Source organism: Urocitellus parryii, chromosome 3 (genome assembly GCF_045843805.1).
Source record: "Urocitellus parryii isolate mUroPar1 chromosome 3, mUroPar1.hap1, whole genome shotgun sequence".
NCBI classification, from domain to species: domain Eukaryota; kingdom Metazoa; phylum Chordata; class Mammalia; order Rodentia; family Sciuridae; genus Urocitellus; species Urocitellus parryii.
The window spans coordinates 130,653,727-130,669,787 of record NC_135533.1 but is presented as its reverse complement, the minus strand read 5'-3'; the positions used below and the strand labels follow the sequence as shown (position 1 = coordinate 130,669,787).

At 41.3% G+C, this 16,061-nt stretch overlaps 2 pseudogenes; one reads left to right on the top strand and one right to left on the bottom strand.

The window, feature by feature from the left end:
* Positions 1 to 3,978: 3,978 nt before the first annotated feature.
* On the bottom strand, positions 3,979 to 5,736 carry LOC144253755 (KH domain-containing RNA-binding protein QKI-like; annotated as a pseudogene).
* Positions 5,737 to 6,887: 1,151 nt separating this feature from the next.
* On the top strand, positions 6,888 to 15,742 carry LOC144253754 (chondroitin sulfate synthase 1 pseudogene; annotated as a pseudogene).
* The last annotated feature ends 319 nt before the right edge of the window (positions 15,743 to 16,061 follow it).

The following is a 16,061-nucleotide window of genomic DNA, read 5'->3' as shown; positions in this document are numbered from 1 at the left end:
AAACATCCAACCCTAGCAACCATCATAAGCTTAATTGTGTAGAAGAAAGCATGAGTCAATCTTAAGTAACTCTGTTGATGGTGTCTGTGTCTCTAAAGGTTGCATATGGAACAGGGAATATGATTCCAGCAGTGATGAGGAAGAGCCTGCAGGTAGGAACAGCCCTTGGGGTATGGCAAAATGGGAAAGGTTTCCTGGTAGGGTTTGAGTTCACCTACTCATGTGGGAGATGAGAAATGGGAATAAAATAGAAATAAACAGAAATATGTGTTATCTTCATAAAAATAAGAGTTAGTAGACCTTCTGACATCCTGTTCATAAGAAGACAACTTTTGCTTTGCCAGTTACACACAATCTTCCATGTTAAGTCCCATTCTGTCCTAAATTCACCTGTAATAAACATCAAGTAGCTTGGCTTTCGTTATTGATTATTTTTTTGCATCATGCATGAAAGAAATAAGATCTGCACTTTAGGTTTGACCGACAATGGAAAGAATCTAGTGGGACATGCTTTCTTAGAAGCACTTTGAAAACCTGTAATTGAAGCTCTCACTAGTGATAAGCAGTGAGTATGAAGTCACAATTCCACTCTGAATGTTCTCTTTTTAGAGCAGCACATTCTCTTCTGTTTTTTGTCTATTTCTGGTTGAAAATAAACTCCCAAATGTGGGAGACTTAAAAGAAAATTCTTTCAGTTCTCCTTGAACAGGCCACTGTGTTCTCCTGTAAAAGAATGGAGAGAAGTTCCTCCTTCAACATGTTTCTCACCTCCAGTCTTCATCTAATTCCCAAGCCCTGGGACTAGGAGGAAAATCTGAATTTGCTTGTATTTAAGAGGCATAAGTCCAGAAAATCAGGGAGACTGTGGCTGCCTCTTGGAGGAACAGGATGACTCAGAATCCCTACCAAGTACAGTGGCAGAATGTGAACTGGAAAAGAGCTCTTGGGATGCTAGATCTATTTCTCATTGCAGAGGTGAGGTGATGGAGGCCAGGAGACAGGAATGCAGACAAGAGGAAGAATGGAGAGCTTTGACTGTGGGTTCTAGAACACCAGGAAAAGGAGCAACTCAGTTCTTACCTTGACTTTAACTCTGCCTTTCCTTTTTCTAAGGCCACATCATCACCATCATGGCCATGGTCCACAGAGAAGACATAGAAACTGATGCAGAGGAGGAGGAGGAGGAGGAGGAGGAGGAGGAGGAGGAGGAAGAGGAGGAGGAGGAGGAGGAGGAGGAGGAGGAGGAAGAGGAGGAGGAGGAAGAGGAGGAGGAGGAGGAGGAGGAGGAGAAGGAGGAAGAAAAGGAGGAGGAGAAAGAGGAGGAGTAAAGGACCAGAAATCTGTACGTAATTGATTTCCTATTGGTTCTCTTATTTATCCTTTCTTATGTATAGCTTTTGTAGCTTTTATATGTTTCATATTTCCCACATTTATGACTTTTCTGAATGTGCTATCCTCATTCAGATCTTTGAGGTCCTTGGACCTTTAATTTCTGTTAAATCTCTCTGCACTAGCATTCTTTGTCTTGCCCTGGTTTTGACCACAGGCCACACCACTGAATCATGCTGAGCAATAGTGCATGTCCATGTACTGAGCTTGAGTGCAGGGGGCTTCAGAAATATTGAGTTGTTGCCTGATGCATGAGACATAAACAATCTGGTTCTATTTTACTGACCACTGAATAGCTGGGTTCTCCTGCCTTTGCTGGTTCTGAGCATGCATGAATTTACCCTTCCTTTCCTAGGTCAAGATTACACAGTTGGAAAGTTGTTCCCATAACATGAATTGTTTCCAGGGGCCCTCTCCTGGTTTAAAATGTGGGCTCAATGCAGCTAAAGTGATGAAACAGTTTAGGAAGTGGCAATTTGAGTGTGGAAAAAAATGGGAGGGAGAGCAGAGGTCAAAATTAAAATATTGTCCATTGGTTTCTTAAGTTTTTTTGTTGTACTTTATGCAGTGAATCAGAAGAAATTAGAGCACTCAAGTGTCCCCAGTTGCATGTGACCATGGCTATGCAAGGGGAGGTACAATTTGGTTAAAATCAGTGCATGGAGCTCTCTGAAGATACAGCTAAAGAGGGTAGGGCTGGAGGAGCCAGGGTCCTTGCTCCACTCTGTGTCATCACAGGTGCTGCTCCTCAGGGTCCCAGGTGTGTGCTACTCAGCCTTTACACCCAAATGTCCTAGAGAACCCTTCCCATTGCCTCCTGTTTACTCTCTATGGGAGCAGCTTCAGAAGAATTTCCTCCTGAGGACATTCATAGACACTCTCAGACAACACTCACAGACAACACTCTTAGCTGAGGGCAGCATACCAGCCTCAGTGCTCCCTGCCCAGACCCCAGGAGAGATTAGGGCCCAAATTCATCTTGCATTTCCTGAGAACAATTGTGGTCCTGGCCACTCTCTGTGGCCAGCAACTCATCCAAAGTGACCTTTTTACCTGATTCTGTGTTATAGACCCTGTAAAACACCTGGGAGAGAAGTAATTTCGGCCCTGGAACACAGGAGAGTAATTTCGGTCCTGGAACACTATAGTGCACAGCAAGACTTGGAGCAGGAGTTGTTTTTATGGTTCCAAAGACATAACAGTCTATTATGTATAGAATTTACAGTTTTGTGTGTTTGTTAATAATTTTAATATTAGTCCTTCTTGATAAATTTTTATATAAAATTATATTTCCTTGATAAGAGTTGCTTTTTCAACTCATTCTCTAAAATAAGACACACTGAAAAGAGGTAGATATGCCTGAGGTAGATCTCAATGAATTACAAAGTAGTTACCCTGGTGACCCCCATCACCATCAGTACTCTCCTCCCATACCCCTCAGTTTGCTTTTTAGGTTGTTTTTCAGGTTGGTATTATAACATTCACTAAATTAACAATGTGGGTGAGTAGGTGAAATAAAATGAATAATTATATTGCAAGCTAAGTGAAATCCCAACTAAATTTCATAAGTGTTTAATTAATTGATCCATTCATTAGCTAACTGAATCTCAAGACACCCAATATAAGAAAGGGCTGGGAAACAATTGGCAATTTTCATTTATAAATATTGTGGTTTTACATTTTTGTATCCTTTTCTCAAGAAGAATTTTTTTTTGTAATATATCACATACATATAAAACAAGTTGGAAACGTACATTATAAACTTGTACCAATGGTGATAAATACATTAAATGACATGTTTCTCATTGGAAATAGGTTGGGTTCTATATAGAGAGAGCATGAAAACTACCAAGATAATAATAAAGTCTAGACAAAATATAAATGTCTGCTCTATGGTAACATATAGGCATCACTCCAATCTAACCATGCTAAAATTACATAATACTGTAAAAATATGTCTTAAAACTATATACTTTAATAAGAAGTAAATTCAATAAAGAATGATGATACAGGGATTGGGATTATAGCTAAGTGGTAGAGTACTTACCTCACATGTGTGAGGCCATGGGTTTTATCGTAAGCACTACATATAATAAATAATATAAAGGCATTGTGTCCATCTGCAACTAAAAATGTTACTTTTTTTTAAATGATGGGCTGGGGATATAGCTCAATGATAGAGCACTCGCCTAGCCTATGTAAAGCACTGGGTAAGATTCTTAGCACCACATATAAATAAATAAAATAAAGGTTCATTGATAACTAAAAAAATATGTAAGAGAAAAAGTACTGAGAACCAATGCATTCAGATTTCAAAATTCATGCTTCTTTTTCATTGATCCAATATTTTGTCAACTAAGTTTTCAAAAATTGTTCAGAGCCAACATTACTCATAAATGTTACTCATCTATTATTTCATAAATTTACTTTCCCGATAATAAAACATACAAAATATTTGATAAACATACAAAATATTCAGATTAAATATATTTGACATGAAGATGAAAGAAATCATAGTGTCATTTTTCGCTGTCAATGTTACCTGCTGCAATGACCACAGGCAAGGAAAGGCAATAACCATTTAAGTGATCAGCAGGCAGGCATGGTCAGGTCATTACTGGGCAAAGAGTTCAGAGATAAGAAGTTCATAGGTGAGTTGCCAGTGTCAGCTCCACCTTCAGTCACAATCCTTTGGAAAGGACGGACACACACATTGTGCCTTCGAACTTTAGTAGGACACTGCACCTCATACACCATTGGGTTCAAAGGGCACTCAAGAGCTGAAGTGGCTGGTGCCAACATGTCAGGTATTTGTAGGGTGTGTAGATCAACCCAGCCTCTGGCCCTGGAGGGGCTATCACAGCATCAATGTGAGGAGTTCCTTTGGGCATGACAGAGGTCTGTATTTGTCTGATCAAAGGTATTATGGTAGGGTCAGCTGGAGACGAGTACTCAGGGTCACTGGTGAGAGAAAAGGTGCAGTCCCAGGTGTGATCCTAGGAGCAGCCTGGGCTGTTGCAACAAGAGAAAAGGCAAGGGTAGATGACAGGGTAGATGACACCTCTGCAGGTGTCATTCAGAATCAGAAGTTTCATCAACTGCATCTTCTTAAGTTTGCCCAACACAGTGACACATCATGGATGTACCTTGTTCTCAAAATTTTATTAAAGATGGATAAAATAAAGGTTCTATAATTTTAACTCAGTTTTAACATTTTTCCCATTCTGCTGCAGGTACCAGTATTTGCTTCAATTCTTCAATGGCCCTCTATAGTTTACTTTGCTCTATTCTGAACAACTTCCACAGTGATTAGTACATCTGAATCTTCATGTATATGCTTCCAATTCAGTTTGCTCTATCTTGCTCCTCCTTCTCTTTATCTTTGAGACTTTGCCTATGGCCATTGTTTTACCTCCAGCTTCTGCCTGTAGCTCTTTGGCTGTGAATCCTCTGGGCCAAAGATCCTACCAAGAAAATTAAAATCTAGATATTTTGGATTTTTTTACCCGAACAGAGCACAGATTTTCATTTCTCTGGTTGTAGATGATGCAGAGTCACTCCATTCATTAAATCATACCTACAAAGGGTAGTAATGTCTTTCTCATTCAACCATCTTGCCCCCATACACCCTCCCTTCCACCTCCTCTCCTCTGCTCAATCCAAAATTTCCCATTATTCTCTTGACTTTCCCCCAGAATATTATGGACCTGATCCACTTATCAGAGAAAATATTTGGGCTTTGGCTTTTGGGGAATGACTTATTTTGTTCCATGATATTCCCAACTCTGTCCACTTATCTGTCAATGCTATATTTCATTCTTCTTTAAGGCTAAGGAATATTCCATTCTGCAAATGTACCACAGTTTGTTTATACATTCAAATTTTTAAGGGCATCTAGATTGTTTCCACAGTTTAGCTACTGTGAATTAAGCTGCTATGAACACTGATATCACTGCATCACTATGGTGTGATTTTAAGTCTTTGGTGTATACATCTAAGAGTGGGAATGCTGGGTCAAATGGTGATTCCATTGAAAATTTTCTAAGGAATCTCCAATCTGCTTTCCAAAGTGGTCACACCATTTTGGAGTCGCAAAAATCAGAATATCCTCTACAGACACATTTAGTTTCTCTCATAACTGAATAATAGGCCCCACATAATTAGGAAATTTTGCACTCCTTTTCTTTTTTGTACTGCCATTTAATGTGTGTACATGACTTTATGTAGTCTGCTAATTCCTTTCTCTGGCAGCCGATGAAGGTGGTTGAAGATCCCTCAGAATTTGGACAGGATGCTCAAGAGCTTCTTGTCTTTCACCAACTGCATCAGGTTATCTGGGATTACCATTTCCCCTGACCATGTTCCAGTCTCCACAGATCACATTACCCTATGCCTTGGCACCAATTCCAGAAAGGAGGTATGGGTGGGGGTAAACCTGGGAACTGTCTGCTGAGGACCTAGTGTACCTCTCTGCATGGGGTCCTGCTCTGGGCACAGAGCTGAGGCCCATGGAGGCTTCTATATGAGCTGCAGTGAATGTTTATGAATGTGTATGTATTCCAGTGTGAGGAGACCCTGTGACATATGCCACAGTGGTTCTGGTCCCCAGCTGTATGGACAAATGGACAATCTTAAATTTATCCTCTCTCTCTCTCTCTCTCTCTCTATATATATATATATATATATATATATATATATATATATATATTGAAAGCCACAGCCAAAGGGGCCCCAGCAAACTTCCAGCTGCCGGCTGATGATTGGCTCACAGCGGCCCCAGCAACATCTAGCTGATTGGCTCCTCCATGGAGATGCTCATTGGGCTGTTTCCCTGCCCTTTCAGACCACGGAGCTGCTCATTGGGGGATTTCTTTGGCTCCGCCCACACGACCCAGCCAATCGGCCTCAAGAGCAGGAGGATTGTGGGAGGTGGTGAGGTTTGTGTGGGTGAGAGGCTTGTGGAAGCCAGTGGTGGCAGTTGGGCTCTGAGGGTTTTTTTTTTTTTTTTTTTTTTTTCCTGAGGAGCTGTTTTGCTTGGCGTTTGTAGTTCTAAAAATAAAGTTAGTTTCTTTTGACAAGTGGCTCCTGAATTGTGCCCAGCCAGACTGCGGCATATATATATATATATATATATATATATATATATATATATAGAGAGAGAGAGAGAGAGAGAGAGAGAGGACTTGTGATAGGAGACAAAATCTGCTATTTAGGGAAAGGCCCCTAGGAGAATCCCAATGTAGACCATGGGAGTTTGGGAACTGTCATGTCACCTGCTCTAGAGAGTTAAACATCTTTTGAAGAACAGCTCATGGTGCAAAGCCTGTTGCTGATAGGCACAAAACAACATCTGTCATCACTATAATATGAAGCCAGAACTGTGTGATTTGCCAGTGAGAAGGTCAACGAGACTTAGCATCATGGATAATTTGCATTTGGGAAGGAGCAAGAGCAGGTCTCCCTCCCAGTACCCTGCATGGGCACATGGTAAAGTCCCCATGTTTCCCACTTCCCAGTACCAGACACTGTCCCAGGAGTCCCATATGTTTGTCCTATGGGAGGAGGTGAGGCTTTGGGTAAAAAGTGAGTGCGACACTACTGCTACCTGAGGACTCTGGTTCAAAAATGTCTAATAATAATACCATGAAAGCAGATTATGCAAAGTCTCTTAACCACTTTAAATTAAAGAGGCATGAGTAATTATTTTAATAATGTTATATATCCCACTAGAGCAAAGAAGTATCATTCTAACAAAGATTGGATGAACACTTATTTATGATATAATTCATATTCTTTTTCTCATGTCATTTCTTTGAAATAAGTTTTATATATTTATTTTACATGTCAATTTAGACAGTAAATTTTTCTCAGAAATGTTTGATCTGTTTTCTGTTTTCTCATTTACATTTTTTAAGGTAGATTTACTTAATGAAATAACCGAAGTATGAGTGGTAATTTTCTAACCACTGAGTTTTTAACAGAAATAATATTTACCCTTTGATATTTACAACCAGATATGTAAATGTGATTTGTGTTTATTAGAATAAATTTAACATTGAAGAAAATGGATGTTTGTTTCATAATTTAAGTAGTATACTAACACAACACTTCTAAATCTATATAGTATAATTGTTTAAAATTTTTATTCTTTTTAGATATACATGACAGTAGAGTGGTTTTGGATATATATGGAATATAATTTACCATTCTTGTGGTTAGACATGATGCAGAGTTACACTGGTTGTGTATTCATATATAGAGACAGAAGTTATATAAATAATCTAATTTAGGGGTATAAAAAAGCAGTCTTTCACTGTTCAATTTACAAGCTTCTTCTATTTTCACATTTATGTTCACAGAAATTCAGTGTTTCTTTTAAGTGACCGTTTTCACCATCACAGTTTTACCATAAAGAAAATAAACTCTTGTTTGCAAAGTCTAAAGGTATTTTGGTGCCAGGTCATAATCAACAAAGAGTGAACAGAGAAGGAAATGATCCTGATGATGAGGTGGTTCTTGAATTAATTCAATTGGTGTGTCTCAGGTGGCTTCCTTCCCTAGACATGTTTTCCCAAGCAGGTCATGAACACAATGCCCATGCTTTCATGAAGCGAGAGTATTCATGTGGTCATGACAACATATTTCCACTCACAGAGGTGACCTGCCTATAACCAGGTGGCAACAGCCTAATCCAACCCTGAGTTCTAACATGAGATTATTTCCTATGGGAAGCAGCCAGGTATCTCAGAGCAGATTGATGACACTAGACCTTACATCATGGCAGACTGACATTAGTTCTCAGTGAAACATGCATTTACCCTAGAGGGAGCTTGTTTTCCTTGCCTGCAGTGCTTCTGCCAAAACTGTTATCCATGGACTTAGTGAACACCTTAACCACCATTGTGGTATTCAACATGGGGCTTCTGAGCACAATGCTTATGTCACAGCCAATAAAGGGGAGCAATCAAGCCATATTCCTGCCATTACTACTCTTACATTTCCCCAATGTCCTAAAACACCAGGTCTGACAAAAAGGTTGACTGGCTTTTGAGGAGTCAAGATGAATCTTGGTGAGTGGTTACACCCATATCCAATACATGATGTTTGTGGAATAAGCAGTATTCCTGAAGCTAGAATGAGGGCCTGGCACTGGGAATGACTCCACACACTAGTGACTCACTAGCACAATGTTTGCTTCCCATTTCAGTAATTGAACCCTATTAATGAACTAGTGAAGAGGACTTAGTTCCAAACACAGGACACAAGAATGACTGCTGTAACCTGGGTTTAAGCCTCTATTTTGCTACTCATGACAAGGAATCATTAGACCAAGTTGTGGCTATGAGGTCATGATTGGTCCTGATAATCAGGGGAATTATTTTGCCATTGCTGACTCAAAATAAGGAGGCAATGCATGGAAAGAAGCATGTTCTCTAGTCCTTCCTTGGACTGCAGTTAAGGTCAGAATACCAAGACAATCCAACTCAGCAGGGCTACTGGTGCACCTATGTTGTATGGAGTGATGATTTGTGCCTACCACCTGGCACTACTAGCCAAAGATCCACACTAGCCAAAGCATTTTTTTTTTTTTGGTGGTCATGGGAATTAGAATAGACAAGTGAGAAATTACCAATGATAATCACAGGAATTAGAATTCTATGGAAAATATTTATTTTAATGAGAATGTATTTGAATATGTTTTTCTTCCTCTGTCTGATTCTAGTGTCAACTAACATAGGTGTGTTAAAATTATGTAACTATGCAAGCCCGGTGTCACATGCCTGTAATCCCAGCTGCTTGGGAGACTGAAGCAGGATCATGTTATGAAAGAAGCCTCAAGAAAAGCAAGGCACTAAACTATTCAGTGAGACCCTGTCTGTAAATAAAACACAAGATAGGCTTGGAGATGTGACTCAGTGGTCTAGTGACCCTGAGTTCAATCCCTGGTTCAAAAGGGAAAAAAAGTTAACATTTTATTTCAATATTTAATTTACAGGATATCATAGGTGGAGGACAAGGAACATACTTGAGGTCAAAAAGTGTATTGTATTCTCTTGCTTGGAAAAGATGCACATTTTGGGGGTGGCAGTTTGATGGGTCATCTTATTTCATGAAGCCTGGATATCATAATTATGTATAGGTGGAGACTGAGTGATCATGGAAGTGGCAATGAGTTTCTGCTTGACACACGTGGAATATGGTGCCATGTTTAGTTAAAAATGTGGTAGCTTCAGTGTATTTCTCAAAATTGATCACATGTATATTTCTGGTAGTAGGAGGAATGATTTCTGTTGTACAAGCCATGGAAGCTAAAAGTGAATCCCTTCAATCATGTGACTCATGCCTGCATATGGGTGTCTGTTAGGCCACTAGATAGAGAGGAGTGGTCCGGTTGTTCACATGTCCTTGGATTCACCTCCAGCATGGTTCTGACGCTTCAACTCTTTCATAACCCAGAATAACTAGGACATCTGGCTCAATTTACAAAACGCAAGGAATGAGGGGTACTAGATGGGGCATCAGGATATTTACCATGGAATTTGGCAGCCTAGAGCAGCTTTCTGAATATAGAATGGCCTTCCTGGTTCATGACTAGTCAGGTAGGTTGTTGCTGTGATCAAAATCTGACAAGAAAAAATGAGAGGAGGAATTTTGTTTCTTGACTCAGGCTCTGAGATTTGTCAGGTCATATATGGCCATTTCAATTGCTGTTTCTAAACTGAGGCAGAACATCATGGCCGAATGACATAGACAAGAAAAACATCTTGAATCATGATAATCACGAAGCAGAGAGACCTCTGTCTCCCAGGGAAACCAGAAACAAAATAGAAACCCCAAAGTCTCATCCCAAAACAACCTCATTCAGCCAGTCTACCTGCATATAGTTAACACCTATATCATTGGATTTAACCTTGGTTAGTTTACACTGCACAACCTTTTCATTTTTTCCTCTCAAGATTCTTGCATTGCCTCCCCCATGGTATTTGTGGCACACCCTATATCCAAACCATAAGAGTCCCTGAGGTGCCTTTGCTGGACAACTTTCTTCATTGGTTTCTTTCCTCAAATGCACAGTACAGCCGGGCTCCCTGAGACCACTCTCGTTCATCTCTAGATTTTTGGGGTAAGTGTGTGTTTGGTCAACATGGAAGTTATGAATCCTCTGGGCATACTACTAATAGGAAGCCCCTCAAATCAGCTGTGGGGACAAAAGAAGAGACTGAGGAGTTGGAGGTTCAGCATTCAACTTGCTTCAAGCTGCTTTGGGCAAAATATCACCTTGACTTCCCTGACCGCTGGATAGAGTCACTTTTCAGGTGTTGACCCCTTTGCCACTTTTCCAATTCTTCTGCGCTGTTTTTGTTGTTGTTGTTGTTGTTTGTTTATTTGTTTGTTTGCTTTTCATCTGGGTCTACTTCAGATGGGCTGCTGCCCTTTCTTGTTCCTGTTCAAGGGTGAGGCAACTCCCTGCTGAGAGACCACTGATGACAAGTGACTCAGCATAAGGTCACCATGGACTCTCACATTCCTCATAGTCCTCTCAGTATCTCCTACATGGACTTTGGTTTCATCTTTGGCATTTCATTTCATATTTCTGTTCTTGTTGACATGCTTTTATGCATTTCACATGTTATACATTTTTTACTTAATCAACTGCCTACTCTTGTGGATTGACCACCAATTTTAGTCTCAAACATTGTGTTTGACACATCTCATTCTGCAGTGTACCATAAGTGGCCACGTTTATTCTTATTTTTTAATCTTCCATGCTTTATGTGACATGTTAAAAAGCACCACAATCCAGTCCTGACAGACAAAACAAATTTAGGTCCCTTATTTTCTGTGAAGTTCATCAGTGTCACAGTTTCCATGGCTGGACTTTAAAAATGAGTTGTCAAGTATTCCTCAAGCAGAGAGGATCCTGCCTCTGAACTAAGGTGAATTCCAGGTTCAGGGCTATAAACTGAGGCAGGTGAAAGTCAGTGTCAATCTGAGATTCTCCTCAGGGAGCCTGACCATGCAGGGAGAAGTGACCAAGTGCCCCCTTCCCTCATGCAAGACCACATAGGAAATTCTTCCTGAGGAAAGGTATGTATGGCTGGAGGTGGGAGGAAATGCCAGAGAAGACTGTGCAGGCATCTTTGGAAGACCCTAGGATAGAGAAGCCTTCCCAGCATTGACTTCTGGACAGTGGTAAATAGTTCCCTGAGATTAGCAGGAGGCACATGCAGTCATGCTGGGAGAAGGAAATAGACCCGAGGAGCCCCATCTTCTCACACTGTGCTCCCTCCTACAGCATCTGAGCTTAGTGTGTTCTCCCTTATGAAATTCAACCAGCTGGTCTGCCATGCTTACACATACAATCAGCCTCCTTCAGTGCATTTCCCAGGTGAGGTCCTCTTTGTGCCTTGGCTATTTCCAGTGTCCTGGGGGTGACCCTGTGTTACTCAGACCCTCAGAATATCACTGTAATGTCACTGCAACCCCAGACACAGTTTAAATTCTCCTGATGTGCATTCAGGGACTATAGTTGGACTCCTCCTTTTCACCCCCAGTTCAGGAGTGATCCTGAACTCTGTGCAACCCCAGCTTCTCTTCTGGATTCCTCTGAATGCCCCTCCACTGACACTTGCTGGTTGAGGATTCACAGAGTAGCAGCCCCGCTCCTGAGGACCCCAAAATTCTGTCACCGGAGAGCCTATTTTCAGTATGTCCAGCCTCACTCTGTGCCAGTTGTGCCAAAATGTACCCTGTCCTGTGTCTCAGATTGATGGCATTGACAGTGCAGAGGAAGTCATGGCAAGTCAAGTTCACGTACCAAATGCTTTGTTTCTGTTAGAAGAGAATCCATCAAACCCAAGCCTATCTCCCCACATACAATAGTGTAGAGAAATTGTGTGAAACTTTGTGTGGATGTATTGAGAAACCAAGAATCATGTGTTCCATTTAATGTCATCACAGATAATGATAACACTTCTGTCAATGTGCTGTTTTCTACATGAGTTTTATCCTTTTTTTTTTTTTTTTTTAGATTTCTCACTGGTCCACTAGCAGCTTCTATTGTGATTGGTTTATTTTTCCCATCATACCACTTTTGTTACCTTTCATATCCTTTTATCTCTATTTGAAATTTAATTTTACAGTGGTTTCTATATGCTTTACATCATTATCAACATAGTTTGCAATGATGCTACCTGAGTTCTATTACCATGTTCCCTCTCCTCCTACCCTCATCTATTCCTTCTTGTTTATGATGCTGTGGTCACAAGTATGATGTGCATACTGGCATTCTAGTGTTCATTTCCATTATTGATTCAAACTGTGAACATAATTTCTCCTGTCTTTAATTCACATGGTAATATGTTAGAAACTAAAGTACAAAACTATATCATTGTTAGTATTTATGATCAGCTATGTAAGTACCTTTAGCAGAGATATTAATTCTTCAGGTTCTCAAGTTCCCATCTCTTACCCTTTTTACGTCTTAGGACTCCCCTCAGTATTGCATGCTGGGCAGGACTACCAGAACCACAAATATGCTCTGTAACTGTCCCATTGGTGGTTGTCAGCTCTTTTTCACTGTGACCATTATACCTAACAGGAACAAGTTAGAAGGGAGCATTAATTTTTGGCCCATGGCTTCATGGGTCTCCATGAGCTTCTGACTCTATCACAGAAAAAGCATGGTAGAATATGTAGAAGAATAAAACTAGACCCTTATTTCTCACAATGCACAAAAATTAACTCAAAATATATCAAAGGGCAATGGTGAGCCAGGTCTGAGGATGTGTAGCAGCAGCAGCAGTCTAGGCCACAAGGAGAACAGGGGCGGAGCCTGCTGGGGCACCATCAGGGCAGGACAAAGTCTCTGAGCAGATGCCATTGCTATTGCCTTTGCACTGCTCATTCACTTCTGTGCCAAAGCAAGAATAGTCATGGTGGCCTTGCTCTGGATATGCAGATTGCATGTGCAGGACATGTTCCCCTCTTAAAGGAGCAGGTCACTGAGGTGCAGACAGGTGTGTATAATGAAGCTTCAGCACCAGGCCTGCTGTCAGTTCCGGGGCTGTTATGGGCATAGCTGGCCTTAGGCACCCACTGAGCATCTGGGACCAGGCCTTCTGGCACAAGGGGATAGCTGTTGTCTGCCACTGGGAGCTGTAGTGGGCGGGCTCCTAAACAGAGGTGGTGGAAGCAGCCCCGCAGTCAGAATGGCATGGGCATGACTCCAGGCAAGTTGGCGAGCCTAGCTCTGCTTATTGCCTCAGATCTGACTCCTGCTGGGCTTTGTGCTGGCCTCACAGGTTTGTCATGCCCCATGCTTCAGGGATGAAACCAGTGTTTCTGTGGCGCTGCACCAGACTGGATGACTGTGGGCACAGCAAAAGGATCCCAGGCCTACAGGGCACAAGAAGAAGTCTGGGGCTCAGCTGTGGCCATTAGGCTTGGACCAGTTGGTGGCCTCACATGACAGGAAACTTCTCTGTGTCGTAGTCATGACCACCCAGAAATACTTCAGACTCCTTATGTGGCCGTCTTCAGAACAGGTTCCAAAACAATTCATGGAATAGTGGTGTTTTTCTCTAGTGAGTGTTCAGACACATCTGTAGCAATTCCAGTAGTGCCACTATGAGGCATGGATGGTACTTACTCATCCCACAAGACATTTATGATGCTCAAGTATATGCATGAGCACTGCTTGGACTGTGATCTAGAAGAAGATGATGATCTTTACATCAAAGGAGATCATCTGAAGAGATTCCTGAGGAGCTTGAATATCAGTGAGCCCTGTTTCTCAGGCAGATAGGACTCAGCTCTACAGAAGTGTCATGGGTCTTTTGAGATGCATCAGCTTTTTTTTTAATGAGAAAAAAAAGGGGTACATCTGAGATCTCCAGAACAGTAAGATTCACCAAGCTATCAATACAACCTGAACAAAAACCCAAGCTACAAGTACAAACTGCACAGCTACATTCTCAGTTGCCAAATTGCAGAGCAGCATCATCACACAATACAGCTCCACTGAGAAATCAGCCTAATGAATAAATACAGAGACACAGAGATGCATAAAGAAGACCAACATCTGGGAATCCCTGCTCCCTTCATGAGGTTTCAGGTCTGCCCTCAAGAGGAAATTCTGCAATGGGAATTTCTGAATGGGAAGAATTTGCACTTGGCTGTGGACCATTAGCCAACCTGCATCCCTCCCTTCCAAGGAGAATGGACTCAGCCTAGATGGAAGCCTTGGACGACATCTTCATGTAGGTAGTGGAAATGATCAAGGTTACCATCAAGACCGGGGAATGCATCATGGACTTAAAGGAGATACATTGTGGCTATCATCCTGTGGTGAATCCCAGGTATAGGGCAGAGTACATTCTGAACCTTCTGCTTCTATGCAGGAAGTATAAAGGCAAGAAGATGACAGTTCCTATGAGTAGGCATGCATACCTACAGCAGATTTTCAGCAAGATCCAGTTTGTGGAGCATGAAGAACTGGAGACTCAGGAGCTGGCCAGCAGAATCAACCAGAAGTCTGGATACCTATACTTCCTCTCCAATTCCCTGAAGAAGCTTGTTCCTTTCCAGTTCCCTGGATCCATGAACAAAAGCAAAGAGCCCAAAGATGAAAATGTCATATACCGATGCCATTGTCTGGACGTTCTGACATGTTTGTGAGGTTTCTGGGAAACGTGGGGAAGACATGTCCCACCCCAAATCATCATGCCAAATTGGTTGTACCAGTTTTTAATTCTAACTCCAACCCTGATAAGGCCAAACTAGTGGAACTGATGAGATTATAGCAGTAAGTACCCTAAAGGTGTTATGAAGATTTTGCCTGTATCTGTTGAATTTTAAATTGTTCTGGCCCTCAGAGTGGGCTCTTGCCATTTCATAACAAATATTTTCCCTTCTTCTGTGAAGTTGACCTGGTGTTTACCATGGAATTCGTGCAACAGTGTGGAGCCAATGGAGTTTGGGGCCAATAAACACATTCCCCACTCATCTTTAGACAGTGTGATTAAAAGATTATTCATGGCGGGAAAGTTACCAGGGACAACCATTTTTCCTTTTACTCAAAAACTGGCTTCTGGAGAAACCATGGGTTTGGCATGACTTGTACTTATAAGGGACATCTTGTCCAAGTGGGTGGCAATTTCCATCCATGGCTAGGGCTGAAGGATGTGGACATCTTCAACAGTGTTCTCAAGCAGGTTAGAAGATATTCAGAAGCCAGAAAGCAGGTGTAGTGCATGTCCAATGCCCTCCTGTCAGCCATGACCCCAATCTGTATCCCAAACAAAACAAAATGTGCTTGGGGTCCAAAGCATCATTACATGGTCCCATGTAGTAGTTAGCTGAAATGTGACTGGAGAAAAGATGGAAGTTGTTAGAATGATGAAAAAGCCAGCCTAATGTCTAGCTCTGCTGAACAAAACATTCTTTAGTTATCTATTTAAAAAAATTGTAAGATCAGATTTTGAAGTCCATGCAGGGATATAATTTCTAAGTGAGTTTTTACATAGGACTCATTTAACATTGAGCTTTGTGAACAAAATTGTGGTTAGTGTTTGCCTTTGAATGCATCTTCCTTTGAACATTATGTTGCAAACCACCTTAATTCTGATTTGAAATGTCTTTGATATATTTTTTTATTTCTTTCTGGGCCT